Source organism: Heloderma suspectum, chromosome 3 (genome assembly GCF_057233095.1).
Source record: "Heloderma suspectum isolate Gila_16-S chromosome 3, 16-S_ref, whole genome shotgun sequence".
In the NCBI taxonomy this organism is placed as follows: Eukaryota; Metazoa; Chordata; class Lepidosauria; order Squamata; family Helodermatidae; genus Heloderma; species Heloderma suspectum.
In genome coordinates this window covers 59,559,645-59,574,524 of record NC_139460.1, presented here as the reverse complement: position 1 = coordinate 59,574,524, position 14,880 = coordinate 59,559,645, and positions in this window count along the sequence as shown.

Genomic DNA, 14,880 nt, shown 5'->3' with positions numbered 1-14,880 from the left:
CATCCTTCTTAAAGTGTGGTGCCCAGAACTGGACAAAGTACTCCAGATGAGGCCTAACCAGTGCTGAGTAGAGGGGAACTAGTACTTCCTGGGATTTGGAAGCTATGCTTCTATTAATGCAGCCCAAAATAGCATTTGGCTTTTTTGCAGCCACATCACACTGTTGGCTCATATTCAGCTTGTGATCGACAACAATTCCAAGATCCTTCTCGCTTGTAGTGTTGTTGAGCCACTTATCCTCCATCTTGTAACTGTGCATTTGGTTTCTTTTTCCTAGGTGCAGAACTTGGCATTTATCCCTATTAAATCTCATTCTGTTGTTTCCTGCCCATATATATATATACACATACATATTCATACACACACACACACACATGCACGCACGCAAAACAATTACATTTACATTGTTCATAGCATAGCATAGCATAGCATATACTGTATGTACAGTATATGGAAAAAAACAGACCAGAAAGCATTCCTGCTTTTGTTTTTGCCTTGGAACTATAGTACTGCCCAATATTTTCCACAAGATTTATCAGAATTAGAAGAGTTCCATATTCAACAGCCATTTAATATCTCCACCCACACCCCCAATCTGGAATTTGTTTTCTAAAATTAAACAGCCAGTACTGCCTCAGCATATATTCCCTATCATCTTGTACCTGACAATCCCGTCGAGGTGCTTCTCTAAAGATAACAATGGGGCGGGGGGTAACAATGTGAAAGTGCTGGCATATAACCAGGTGGTATACATCCCTTCACTGCCCTTTTATACTTGTTATACGAGTCTCTGGCTTTTAGTTGGACAAAATAAAGTTAGCAGTGCTGCTAACTTTCTTAATCCTATAGCATTGCTAAATATTTAATACGTAATAAAATAATCTTTTATTTCCTCAGACGACTCTCATTTCTCAGAAACACCCTCTGGATGTTTGGAGAATTGTGCCAGACCTACTATTTATTAATAATTGGCCCATTGTACTCTCTTGAAAAGAGTCTTGTTTCTACAGTGAGAAGATCCTGGCTCAGCTAAATCCAACAGAAGTTGCTTCCAAATCAGCACTTTTCTCTGGAATTGCCATACTTCATTCATTCCCATTCAAAAGAGAACCCAGATGATATAATTGTCAGTTTATTGTTTCCCTGTGTTGTCCTGTGTTTTTTCAGACCTGGGGTGTGGGGTTTTGTATTGCTTCTGTGCCTTTAATGAAACATTTCCTGTTTGCAGATTCACCCCATTTTATTACCCCTTGAGCTCAGTGATGGACAGCTTATTATTTGTCTCTTGAATAACATCTCCTAATTGTCACCATGTCATTTCTGTTATGTGGAGAGAGGGGTGAAAAGGTTCAATTACTGTTTTCCTTTCACTAGTATTTTTTCCCCATATGGCGAAATAGAGCTATTTCGCTATTTAAACATTATGGCGAAAACCCACTGAGATCAAAGGGTGTATATAATGGAATGGTCCTACTAGCAAAAAACTAAAAAAAACAAAAATTCCACTGTCCACACAAACATTGTCTCCCAAAGCAGCTCATGTCACGTCATTTGAAAAACAAAACAGAGCTAAGCCCTACCATCAGGCTCACAAACAAACTAAAGAGCCAAGACACATAAGACAAGGTGAAAGAAGGGAAAAGACAGAGGAGAGAGATCAGTTTGGTACTGCCAGAAGACAGTGGTGCATTGTAAACAGACATTATATCTAGTTGAGTCCAGACTGGTCATTCCTCGTTGGCAGTCTTGCATGGATAGAAATGCTTCAAGTGATCCAGCCATGCTTGTTCTTCTGCCTGGTGGCAGCTTCCAGAGTGTTCTCCCTTTGCTTCTGTAGTCTAAGAGCAACTGACACTTGGAGCTGAATGTTCTTTCTGGCAGGGAGGGGGAAAGCAGTTGCTCCTTCTCTGACTGATGGATGGGGCTAGCCTGGTCTTCCCCTTGCCATGATGTTTTCTTTCTTTTTTCCTGGAAAGCCGCAGGTGCAACCTCCCCATTTTGGTCCCCTGACTGATGCCAGGAGCCAACATGTGTTTCCCTTCTGCTCTGCAGTCCCAGGGTATAAGATACACACATGCTCATTTTTGCCACTGCTCAACGACATAGTATTCTTTGAAGACAGAGAGAAGGCCTCTACGCTTCCCATGAATTAAAACAGCCCAGCAGTACTTTATCTCCTGGGAAAGCACAATATCTTCACATGAAGCTTCTATTCAATTTCAGAGTATGATTCTCCACTTTTACGCTGCATTTCACTGTGCACTCATTTTCTGCAATGTTTCAGTGCTCCTGAGGGCCACACACCACAAGAGAATTTAAGAGGTAACAGTCTACTAAGTGGCACTATTTCTTCTTTATTTATAAATAGGGGTTTGAGGTATACTGGAACAGCAATTTTATGAAGCTATTTTATTTGTTATTCAACATCAAATGAATTCTGCAAGGCAGCAGTACTTTGCTTCCAGTGTAACAGGGTTTTCAGATAGTATCCCTTTATTCTAAGTTCTCTGGGCAAGGATAGTATGTGCATTTTCGATGAATTTTTACACCTTAAAATTTTTGTTGTTCAGTCGTTCAGTCGTGTCTGACTCTTCATGACCCCATGGACCGTAGCACGCCAGGCCTTCCTGTCCTGCACTCTCTCCCGGACCGTGCTCAAGTTCATATTCATTGCATCGGTGATTCTATCTAGCCATCTCATCCTCTGCCGTCCCCTTCTTCTTTTGCCTTCAATCTTTCCCAGCATCAGGGTCTTTTCCAGGGAGTTTTCTCTTCGCATTAGGTGGCCAAAATATTTGAGCTTCAGCTTCAGTATCTGTCCTTCCAATGAGCACTCAGGGTTGATTTCCTTTAGGATGGACTGATTTGACCTCCTTGCAGTCCAGGGGACTCGTAAGAGTCTTCTCGAGCACCACAGTTCGAAAGCATCGATTCTTCGGCGCTCAGCCTTCCTTATAGTCCAGCTCTCACAGCCATACGTTGCTACTGGGAAAACCATAGCTTTGATTAGACGGACCTTTGTCGGCAAGGTGATGTCTCCGCTTCTTACTATGCTGTCTAGGTTTGCCATAGCTTTCCTCCCAAGGAGCAAGCGTCTTTTAATTTCATGGCTACAGTCACCGTCTGCGGTGATCTTGGAGCCCAAGAAAATAAAATCTGTCACTGCTTCCATTTCTTCCCCTTCTATATGCCAGGAAGTGATGGGGCCAGATGCCATGATCTTACTTTTTTTAATGTTGAGTTTCAAACCAGCTTTTGCACTCTCCACTTTCACCCTCAACAAGAGGCTCTTTAGATCCTCTTCGCTTTCTGCCATTAGGGTGGCATCGTCTGCATATCTGAGGTGGTTGATCATTCTCCCAGCAATCTTAATTCCGACCTGTGATTCATCCAACCTGGCGTTTCTCATGATGTACTCTGCATATAACTTAAATAAGCAGGGCGACAATATACAGCATTGTCGTACTCCTTTCCCAATTTAAAATCCTCCCTACCATCAGAGAATCCTTGCATGGGAGTTGCAAAACCAGTTATGACCATGTATTATTGGCAGGTGTTACATTCAGGGAAACAGTTATCTGAGAAACACTAATATAAATCATCATGATAGGTAAGAGCAACATAGGGTTGCAAGTTATAAAGTCAAATGAGATGAGAGATGAATTTACAAAGAAAGAGAACTAGAAAAGACTATAACTGTACCATTGTTTTCCACTCAAAAGCTATGAGTTCACATATGGATCCAAAGCACAGCTTTGGTTTATTTAATAACACTTTCTTTTGAAGCTCTGCTTCTCAGTGTATTCTGGGGAAATTAAAATTATACCTAGCTAGCCAACATTCCTCAGTTGTTATAATAAGTGGCCATCAGTTTTCATGTTCTGATATTGCACTTCAGCTAAGCTAATCCTTTTCGAAAGCTGTTTCGCTTTAGTGTCAGGATGGCAACATTTAATAATGGCAAAATTTTTACAAAAGGTGTCTGGGAGATAGGTTAACCTGTTTTCTCCTTCTTTCCAAGCTTATCAATATTTGTTGAGCTTTGTTGAAAGACTGTTGAGCTTTGTTGAAAGACTGTTGAGCCTCCCACTTCATTCACTGGATTAGTATTTATATGCTGCATTACTTAAGGTACAATCCACTCATCCCATTGTGTGCTTAAGCCTCAGGGTGCAAAGCACAGAGGATGTACACATCCTAAGTGTGCCACCAGTTCTGGCACACAGAGTAGCCCAACCTGAAGAGGAGTGCAGCCTTGTACATACACAGAGACAGCCCAGCACCAAGCAATGGAAGTCATGGAAATTGACTTGAAGGGGGGGGGGAAGGGGGGAGACAACAGTGTGGCAGCCTGTGGCGGGGGGCCGGGACGGAAAGATAGCACACCAACAAAGCACATTTTGCAGTAACGTCTGAACAGAGAAGCCCTCGCATGGCGTGAAGACTGGCTAGTACTTTTAGAATCCCAAATATACAGAATGTGATTATTTAGGGAAGTGCAATTCTGGAAATAAACCCAAATCATTTTACCTGATGAACCAGCAAACAATCAAGATTCCTCCTCTCGGTAAAAACTGCTTAGGACTTGGCCTTCTGTGCAGCTGCCACAAGCAACTGTAATGTGTAGAACAGTTTCTCCATAGAGCAGTTTGCGGAAAAACATATTGCCGCACATGATACACTACATGTCAAATACACTTCTTTCCTACACAGTAGTGCTTTCCATGCAGGAAAGAAATAATGCCTTTTTAAAAATTATACAATTGGACTTACATCTCCTTTACCTCCAAATGCTATATTTTGGTGATGTTAGAAATATGGCTGGAAGACGCAGGATCCTTTCTGTTTTAGGCCTGAAGCTACGGAGTTTTGCCACTGCCCCTCTATTATCTTTTCATGTAAAAAACAAAAAAACATAAGGCTCACCATTTTTTTATTTCTTTCATAGACATTTGTTTTTCATTAGCTATGTGGCAGGGGATCCAAAAAAAGGTGCAAGTCAATTTGTCCTTAGAATTTTAGGCTTTAAATGTTAAATTTAAATAGGCACAATAACAAGGGCCACTCAGGATGCACAGCTAATTAATAGTTCTGGATGCATTCAGAGAGCAACTGGGTGCCAATGAGGGTCACAGGGTTGGGGAAGGGAAATGTTGCCTAGCAACCAGGTAGAACCAATTAAGGGCGCAATCCTAACAAGATAGGCAGTCGCCTCCGAACTCGGAGGTGACCATCTATCCAAAGCAAGGCAGGAGAGGCACGGGGGGATCATTCCCTCTGCACCTATCCTGCCTTGCTTTTTTTCGCTAGACAGCCATTTTCGGCTGTCTAGTGGCAGGGGGGCCGATCGGGAGAGGAAGCTGCCGTACAACAAATAGGATGTGTCGTACGCACAGCTCCTCTCTCCCTGCCCTGGAACACCCCCCAGCCCTGCCCCTTTTCAGTCGCTCCGTGGTCCTCTTCTGAGCGCGGAGGATGGGGCTTCTCCATGCTGCTTCTGAGGCAGCATGGACGAGGGGGGAAGGTCAGATTTCCGGGAACCGACCTCAGAGCATGGCTCCGAGGATGGTTCCTGGAAATGAGCATATCCTATGGCCCTCTAGACAGCATCTAGTAGCCATAGGATTTCTCCCTCCATTTTCTTTTAGCCTGGGTTTCTCCTGTATAAAATGACTAGCATATTCAGTAAGTTCTGTAGTAGTGGTGGTATTGGTATTGTTTTCATTCTGTTAGAGGCCTGAACTGATTTGTTTTTCTGTTTTCTACATCTAACTGCTTAGCCAGGGGAATATCTGTTTATGACTCAGTAAAGTTACCAAGCCCTTCAGTTTCTGGATTCAGTCTGGTTTATTTGGCCACTTCAGCACTGCTCCTTTTGATATTAAGGCTTTAGTTTCGATTATTGGTATTTGACGGTGGTGTTTTGTTTTGTGTTTTCATTGTTCTGTCAGGTAAACCACATCGAGGGCCTCTGTTAGGGCTGAAAAGTGATATAAAATACTTTTATAATTTTTTTTAATAATCAGTTGTAATGATAATTTAGTTGTAGTGGTAACCAGTGGGGACTGGTGGCTCCAATGTCAGTGGGGCAGTAAATCCGCTTGAGTTTCAGTCAGAACTAGTTTAAATGAGCAATCCAAGGTACAAAGCAACTGGGATATTTCCTTTAGAGTTCTGACTGGTTCTGACTGAAACCTAGAGCAGATTCACCACCCCACTCACATCAGAGCCACCAGACTCCACTGCTGATAACTAAGAATTTTCTATGGTGTTTTCAGCAGTGCTCTCCTGAAACCTAAAGGTCTCTTTGCTTCTCTACTTTCAGCATTAGAGAAGTTGAGATTCTTGGCATGCAGCCTAGTAGGTGCCTTTGGAACAAATAAAATTTTCTTCAGCTTTTGAGGCCCTTTATGGAAAGACAGATGATAGAACGTTCCTTTGTAAGAAAAGAACAAACTGAGTCATCTCAATTGCTCTGAAATCTTTAACACATGACAGTGTATAATCAAGACAATGACGTTTGATTTTTTTAATTCTGAAGTTAAATGATTCTGTGATGACAAATGTGTCATAACAAAGGCAGTCATCCAGGAGTGTTGCATCAAGAAGAAAGAAACTTTTGAATCACATTCTGTTTGCATATACTGTTACCTTCTCGAGCTGGCACAAGTGACAGAAAATTATCTTTCCACACACGAGCCCTTCCACAAAAATGGTGCATGAGTTGACATGGAAATTGACCCATTGCTTTGGGTAAGATTCAGTAATATTAGTGATGGGGGAGAAATTTGTTCAGTTTTCATTTTAATGTGAACTTACCTAATTTAGCACTTTCAAACCAATGCACAAACTGACACTTGGTTATCCTTTGCATTTCTTCAAATTTTGCAATAGAGTTCTCCAATCCATAAATGTATAAAAAATGCATATATTAGGAGAAAGTGCACATAAAAATGCATACAATTGAGGAAATAGCATTCTAAAATACATTATATTAGCCAAATTCATCACTACCACCACCACAACTAAGTCTGGGTCCAACCCGTTGATCATTGTTGGCTCTATACTTGCAGAAGACAAGCTGGAGTTAGTTGGTCACAGCTTTGCTAAGGATTTGCAGCAGAGTTAACCTAAACCCCAAATAGCCCCATCATCACATGTGGCTCAAGCCATCCTTTCAACCTACTGAGAGCAAGGGTAGTGCTACTCACTTCCCTGTCTTGGGCAGATTTGACAGCAAGCCTATACCTGATCTGACTATAGTTGTGCCTTTGAATATGCCCCTAATCATAATCAACATGAACCAAAAAGAAAAAAGAACAGATACAAAAGGCAGAAGGGACACAGATCTGAAAAACCACAGAAAAAGAATACTGAAATTTGAGAAATGTGGCTTGTAATGACAGAGAGAAAAAGATAGACGGTGCTCTGAAACATGAGACAGACTAAAGACATATTCAGCTATACATCACCAGGGTATTATCCAAGCAGGAGATGGGGAAACGACCATGCTGTTGTAGTTATTTATCTTTTGACAGGAGATGTCCAATAATTCTTGTTATAGTACAATGTGTCTGTTGGACAGCATTCTCCTTCACAGTGTAGTGTTTTTTAAATGCTGATTCCTCCCTTCAGGTTAGCTGGCCTGTTCTTCATAAAGAACATCTAAGGAGGTTGCCTTTATTTAATTCCCCAAAGACTACTGGAACACTTTCAGGAGGAGGGCAGGATCACTTGAGCTCAAAGCCCACTCCCCACCCCTTTGAGCACATAGGAAAAATACTCTGTAAATGTTGTTGTTATTCTCATGCCACTAACTCTTCACACCACGGTGTCACATAAATGTCTAGGTATAAAGGGGTGAAGAAGACAGACAGACTGCCCAAAGGGATTTGCTTTTCAGGACAAGAATATGTGTGTCAAACCACTTCCACATTCAGCTACACTTGGAACGTATGCATGTCCGTACCCAAGTATGTCTATCTTACCAAAGACATGCATCAGAAAGGATGCATCAGATATGGGCCTTGCTTAAAAGGGTTTTGTGGCGAGTGGGGGGAGGGGGACAAGGCACTGCTGTGTATGTGTTCTTTTCTGCATGACCAGTAGAAGTTCTTGCCTCCCTCTGAAGTAAACATGGAAGTTCTTATGTGAGGATGGGCAAATACTTGGAGTGATAACTGGAGAACAGTAAAAGTAAGGAATAGTGGAAGAGGATGGAAGGCATTGCTGAATGGTTCCCAGCTAGAGCTGCAAAGTGCAAACCAGAAAAAGAATTGCCTCCTCCCGTATCTAACAACTTCCCATAAGTAGTCACTCTGAAGAAAAAAAAACCGATCATTGGAGGAGAAGGTGTCAGTTAGGGATGGGCAAAGCTGTCAGTTTCCCTTTCTCCCACATTTGGATTTTCAAAATCCCAAGTATTCTCTCTCCTAAATATGAAGAACTTTGTGAATTTTGGTAAATACTTATAAAAATGAACTGAAACAAAATTAGCACCAGCCAATTTCAATCGGTACAGCTGTTCCCTGCATGAAGAGGACCATGTTGTTCCTGCCTGCCATATAGCTGTTAAAGTGAGGCGCCTGTCAGAAAAAAAGAGGTGGCAACTAATGGTGTTGAATATACAGGGATTCAAAGCCAGACTTTAAAGAGTTAGGGTGCAATCCTATGGGGATAGGCAGCAGCCTCCAAACTTGGAAGCAACTGCCTATCCAATGCAGGGCAGAAGACGCACAGAGGGATCGTCCCCTCTGTGCTTCAGCCGCCCTGCATTTGCGGGCAGCTAGACAGCCGATTTCAGCTGTCTAGCCGCAGGAAGGCAGAGAGGGGGAAGCGGCTGCTGGGACGACACATAGGATGTGTCGTACTGGCATTTCCACTTTCCCCGCCCCAGAATGCCCCCCCCAGAACACCCCGTTTTCACGGCTCCTCTTCTGAGCGTGGGGCTGTGCTTTGCTGCCTGCAAGGCAGTGTGGGAGGGAGGGAAGGTTGGTTCTCCAGGAACCGACCTTGGAGCATGGGCTCCGAGGTCGGATCCTGGAAACCGACATATCCTATGGCTGTCTAGCCGCCGACTAGCAGCCATAGGATTGCTCCCTTAAGCACTCAGCTTGGGCCTAGAAGGATGAATCTGTCCATTTCAATTTCTCCCACATTGGAATCTTTTAAATCTCAACTTCTTTTTGTCCTGAATATGGAGACCTTTGCACATTTTGGTAAATTCTTATCAAAACCAAACTAAAATAACATTCTCACCCATTCCTAGTACACTGGTGCACAAATGGCCTCTAAAAATTCTCCATACTGTTTGTGGTGAGAAAAATCGGGTGAACAATTTCTCCCAAGGGGAAGATAAATTCTCCAACATTTTCTCACAGGTAGGGCTCACCATTGGCAAGGGTGGTTCTTCTCTCACAACTTCTCTCTTTTTTCCAAAGCGTTTTTGGTTGCTTGCACTGCCATTGCAAGTGGCAACAGCTGTGTTGGCAGCCTAGCCCTAAGTTTGCATCCTCCACAATGCCCCATGCCTAGCTTCATCCTGGGGAGAAGAGGGAGGGCTGCCAATACACCCCCCGCCAAAAAAAGGTGAAGAAAATTTGGAGAAAATTCAGCAAAGTGGACCATTATATCTAGGGGGGCAGGGAGTAACAAAAGGAAAATCTCAGAACTTTTCTGAGAAGAATATCTTCCTAGAAATTTTGTCTCAGCTCTGGTTGTAATTCCTCAGGGTTCAGCACCTTCCCCAGGGCCTTCCAAACATTAAATTTCTGATGGGTGACTGCAGATACATCTTGTCTCTAATGTAGTTGCTTATAATACCATACTTCCCTGAAAACCTTGTAGGAGATGTGAGGGGGCAATAATATGTCCAGATCCAGAGAAGCATTGAAGCTATGCCAAAATCTGTCCAATTTTCTGGAAATTTTGTTCTCCTATGAAAGAGGCTTCAATTTGGCCACCTCATAAACAAAGTAAACACAACAACTCTGAACCCAAACCATGGGAATTTTTTCTGAAATGTTCTTCTCCTTTGAATTTCTTTTTCAAAAGTAATTTCTTTCTATCAAATTGAATGAGAATGGTAAAAAAATATGTAGGATAAAGTTTTGGCACAGCACTAATCCCTAGTGCCAGTTTCCAAGGACCTATCCTTCTTCAATCCCCATATTTTCTTATTTAATTTTACCTTGAAAAGCATCTATTCCATTCCCTCTTCCTTTCTCTTACCACAGCTTCCTCCTTTCCCTCCATTTGTGTATTTGGCAGCAGTCCAGTCCATACTTCCCTAGAAGTAAGTCCCAATGGGTGGTATTTGCTTCCTAGTAAATGTGAATAAGATCCAGTATAGGAGACTGTACTGTGGTTTGCAGCCAGATTTTTTGGATCCATTCTGTAGTGTACTTCAAGGCAATTCAGTTCTTCATTTCCCAAGTACGTTGATGCAAAGAACATCTAAGGGCCAAAGTAGAGGAGCGGTGGTGGATGCATGTTTCTTTCCACGTGTCCAGCTGTTCACATATAAAAATGTGGATGGGTTTTCTTACTTCAGTGGTAAAAATTTTGTGTGCTGGAATGGGGTGCTGAACCTTCCTGCTCTTTGCTTTACTTCCTCCCTGTCTTTTGCTCTAGAAACTCATCTGGTTTCCTGGCTCATTGGAGCTGCTAAGGGAGAAAATGTTGGGAATATTGCAACCTCATCTGAAAGTTACTGGAAGAGGACAGTGTTGCAGTTAGTTCATGGGAACTTTTACAACAGCTAGCCTCAAGATCTATATAGTCTACAGTGTGATTTCCTATGATTTCTTCCTTCTCCTCCCCTTCCTCCCCCACAACCTCCTCCATTGCTGGAAGCACGTGTGTTTGCTCTCTCACCCCTGCCTATGTAATGGAACACAAAATGGACTGAACAAACTCTTTTTGAAACTCTGTGCTCTACCTGTATTATTATATATGCAAGAACATTTGTGAGTAAAACCATTTTACTTTTTCTTCACCAAAGAAGGATGTTGTCTCCTTTTATTGTTATAAGATATCCTGTGTGCATGTGGGACTGGTAAACGCTCATTCTGCATTTCTTTTTTTGTTTTTCTCTGCTAATTGCCTTTCTAACAGAAGGCATTATTACTAAATAATCCCATCAGAAACATGGTTGTAGCAACTGCCTGGGTGGATGTAAGAAACAGGAGGGGAAAGTGTTGACTCTCCCTTTTTCTTATACTATTGAAGTAAGGCACCTCTGCCTATCCTCTATCCCCTGCTTTATATGGGGCAGAGATATGAACAATAGTATCATTGTATCTAGCTTTTCCCTGATTGTTGATGTGTGTGCATGTGCATATATGCACATTTGAATTGATTAAAAAGGAGAATCTGAAAGTAGTTTGAAGGGGAAGGTTGAGACATCCAGGAATCTGGTATCACCCCTTGACTTGGGGCCACTCTAGTGCTTTCCTGGATAGCTTTCCCAGATTGATTTAATAATAAAGTCCCATATTATTACATAACTTTTTGTGGGGCATTTTGCAAAGTTTTATTTTTCATCTTTGGTGGACTCTTCAAACGGGAATTAAACTGCAAAGGAATATATTAGAATATATGAGATTTTACTTCCATCAGTGCTAGGTTAAATAGCCCTTCAAGTGTATTAAAACTATATCCATCCAATTAACATCCCCACCCTGCCTCCATACACAAACACACTCACACTGGATTTCTTTTCTGGCTACTTACTAACTTTGATTATTAATGGCTCTGTGTATCTTACAAGCTATTCATTAACTGCAATCAAATTGGTAAAAGGGGCATTCTGGGTTCAAAATCCTGTACTTTCTGGGTTCCCTTACACACACACACACACACACACACACACACACACAATGCAGGGATAAAGGTAAACAAGTATGGTACTATTACAAGAGGGATCCATCCCAAATAAATGTTATTATGGGAAAGTGGCAATTAAGATTCCCTTAATTATCTGTCATTTTGTATTTTTCGTGGTAATGTTTGTTTTACAATGCTTTATTAAAGCTGGCTTGATGACAAACAGTCTGTTGGCAGTGTATCCTGCTGTGCAACATATGGTGTTACACCTAATGAATATTAATGCTCTGTAGTACAAATGGTCTTTAGGGACCATCTCTGATGCCTGGGAAACTCCGGCAGATTGCTGTTATTATGCAGGAAGGGTATCTCAGTTGCTTCTCGCCAGTCTAGTTAACAACTGCTGGTGATTGTTTGCCTATTGATTTGGTTGTGTGATTCTCTAGTGCAGCTTAAACCATAATCAATCAATCAATCAATCAATCAATCAACTGAGGTGGCAGGTCCTTTGGCTCACAGCTCATTGCTGGTGTGCAAAACCAGAAATAGGCACTAGTGCAGTGCTACATCCTGTGCTTTGCACTCAGATGGTCCCAGACTGAATCCCAGTATCTGCAGGTTGGGCTAGGAAAGGCCCAGCCTGAAACGCTAAAGAGCCATGGCACAGCAGTGTAGACCATAGTAGTCAAGATCAATTTGCTCAGCCAAGACCCATCCCCCAAATGGGTTCAGCACCTTGGGTAGCTCTTTTAGAGTTCTGGCTGGTTCTGACTGAAACCCAGAATGGAATCATAGCCCCACCAAAATCGGAGCCACCAGCCTCCACTGGTCAAGATGGATCAATGACTCGCTATAAGGCAGCTTCCTATGTTCCTTAGTATAGAAAGCCAGCAAATCAGGTGCCTGCAAAATGTATGTGTCTCTTTTTGCATTATTACAGCGTCATTATTTTTGTTATTGGTCTTAATAAGCTTCTCCGGGAGCATTTTTCAGCTGAAGAGCTTGGTAAAAAAAAAAAAAAGTTTTAAACCACAATTATTTCTCCAGCCATGTCGTCTAAAGCTGCAAAGACTGTCTTGACAAAGATTATGCTCAGCCATTGGACCTGAAAATCAGTGGTTTCGTTTTGGCTGTATTTCAGGGTGAAGCAAAATTCTTTTGGGCAGAAAAGATTTGGAGTGGCCGCCATTTTGTTCATCTAGAAAGCCCTGCTCTGAGATTGCTTTTTGATAGGGATGTTCAAGTCAGTCAGTCCATTTTATTTCATATAATCACAGGTTCTTACAATTTTATCAGAAAAGGGACAACAGCCACACAGAAAACAGAGAGAGAGAGAGAGAGAGGAGACTGAAGAAGTCAATAAAATTAATTCATCATGTGCACAGCTCACAGCAAAACTTTACAGGACCTTTGCTCTAATCTTTTTAGCAGCCAGCCACAGCAAATAAAGCTAGTTTCTTGGTTATATATACATCTCTACACATAGTTTACACATTTGCACAACCAAATTTCTTTCAGACAATCCTCCCTTCCAAAGCGCAAGAAATCTTTCCCTGGGTCCAGCATACAATTCATAGAAGAAATAGGAGAATACATAATGACTAATATCCTTTGTTTGTGGAGCCCTGCATATGCAAAAATGTTGAAATATGGAATATTTGCATCCCATCAAAATATGAGGAAGGCATAGTATGGAAGGGTAATTCTGTAAAGCATAATGTCTTCTTTAGCTCAGAGTGAGTCAAGGAATTAAAATAAGGAGAGAAAAACCACCATTATAAAGATGGTACCACCTACTAAATTCTGTTTGTTGAATGGTTTCATCATCTTTATTCGCATCCTGTGAGAGGGATGTACAAATCAGCAAAGCTAGAGCTCACTGAGATTATCCAATTTCACCTTGAAGTGTGTTCCACCATATGTCTGTATCAGATTGTGAGTTGGGGGAGGGGGGTTACACAAAAATCCATGCATATTTTCATGTGCATTTTTGACATATACACATTTTTCTCCCATTGACTACAGTGAGTTTCTGCATATTATTCAAATGTATGCATTTTTCAAAATGCATACATTTTCGCATTGTAAGCATGGAAATGTGCAGAGTTCCTACTGCAGATTGCATTCAGGTCCATGTTTGGGTTTGGGAGGTGCAAACTGGGTAAATTCTAGTCAAAAATAACCTGAAATGAATCTCACTCATCCCTATGTTTTGAATTTGGGGAAATTCAAAAGGCTGCTATCATAAAAGATGGCCACTTCTTTTGGCATTCACTGAGGGCTGCCATTATAGTGGACAGCAGACTAAATATCTACAGAACAACACACAGAGATCATTCCTCCACCAGCTCATCTTATTTGAGAGGTTACAGCGTGAATACCCTGGAAGGCAGTGATTGAAGCCTGACCCCCGATGACTAGACCTGCTCCCCAGCATCTGGACATGCAGCACAAATGCTTGAAGGGAGGAAATTGCATGTGCCAAGGTGTCCATGTGATCCAGGAACCTGCATGATCAGGGTTCCAGTTTGTGTGGAAGCCTTCCTGTGTATAGCTGAATGGGTGAAGGCTGCCTCCTTGCAAATGTTTTCACTGCACCGACGTATGGACACCAGGAGACAGGGGCAGTTGCTGGCTGCACACAACGTTGGGGCAGGACTAGTTGGCATGCCCCCATCCCTCCCTCCCCCTCCATTCCTATCTATCTATCTATCTATCTATCTATCTATCTATCTACCTATCTACCTATCTACCTATCTATCTATCTATCATCATCATCTATCTTGGAAAATGAGCCACTTCAACAATAAACTAGGTTTTAAGCTTGGCCTAGAGGTCAAGCTATCTAGATCTCATTATCTCTTTCACAGGTCAGGCATTCTTCCCTATGGACATTAGTAATTCTTTTCCTATTTGTATATCAAAGAACTTGCCTTATTTTCCAGGAATTGTCATCACCCAGACAGCTGCTGCAAAAGCCAATGCTGATTAATTGTATGAATTCAGCTAACAAACCTCTGTAAAAGTAGCTTTCCCCCCACCCCGCTGCTGCTG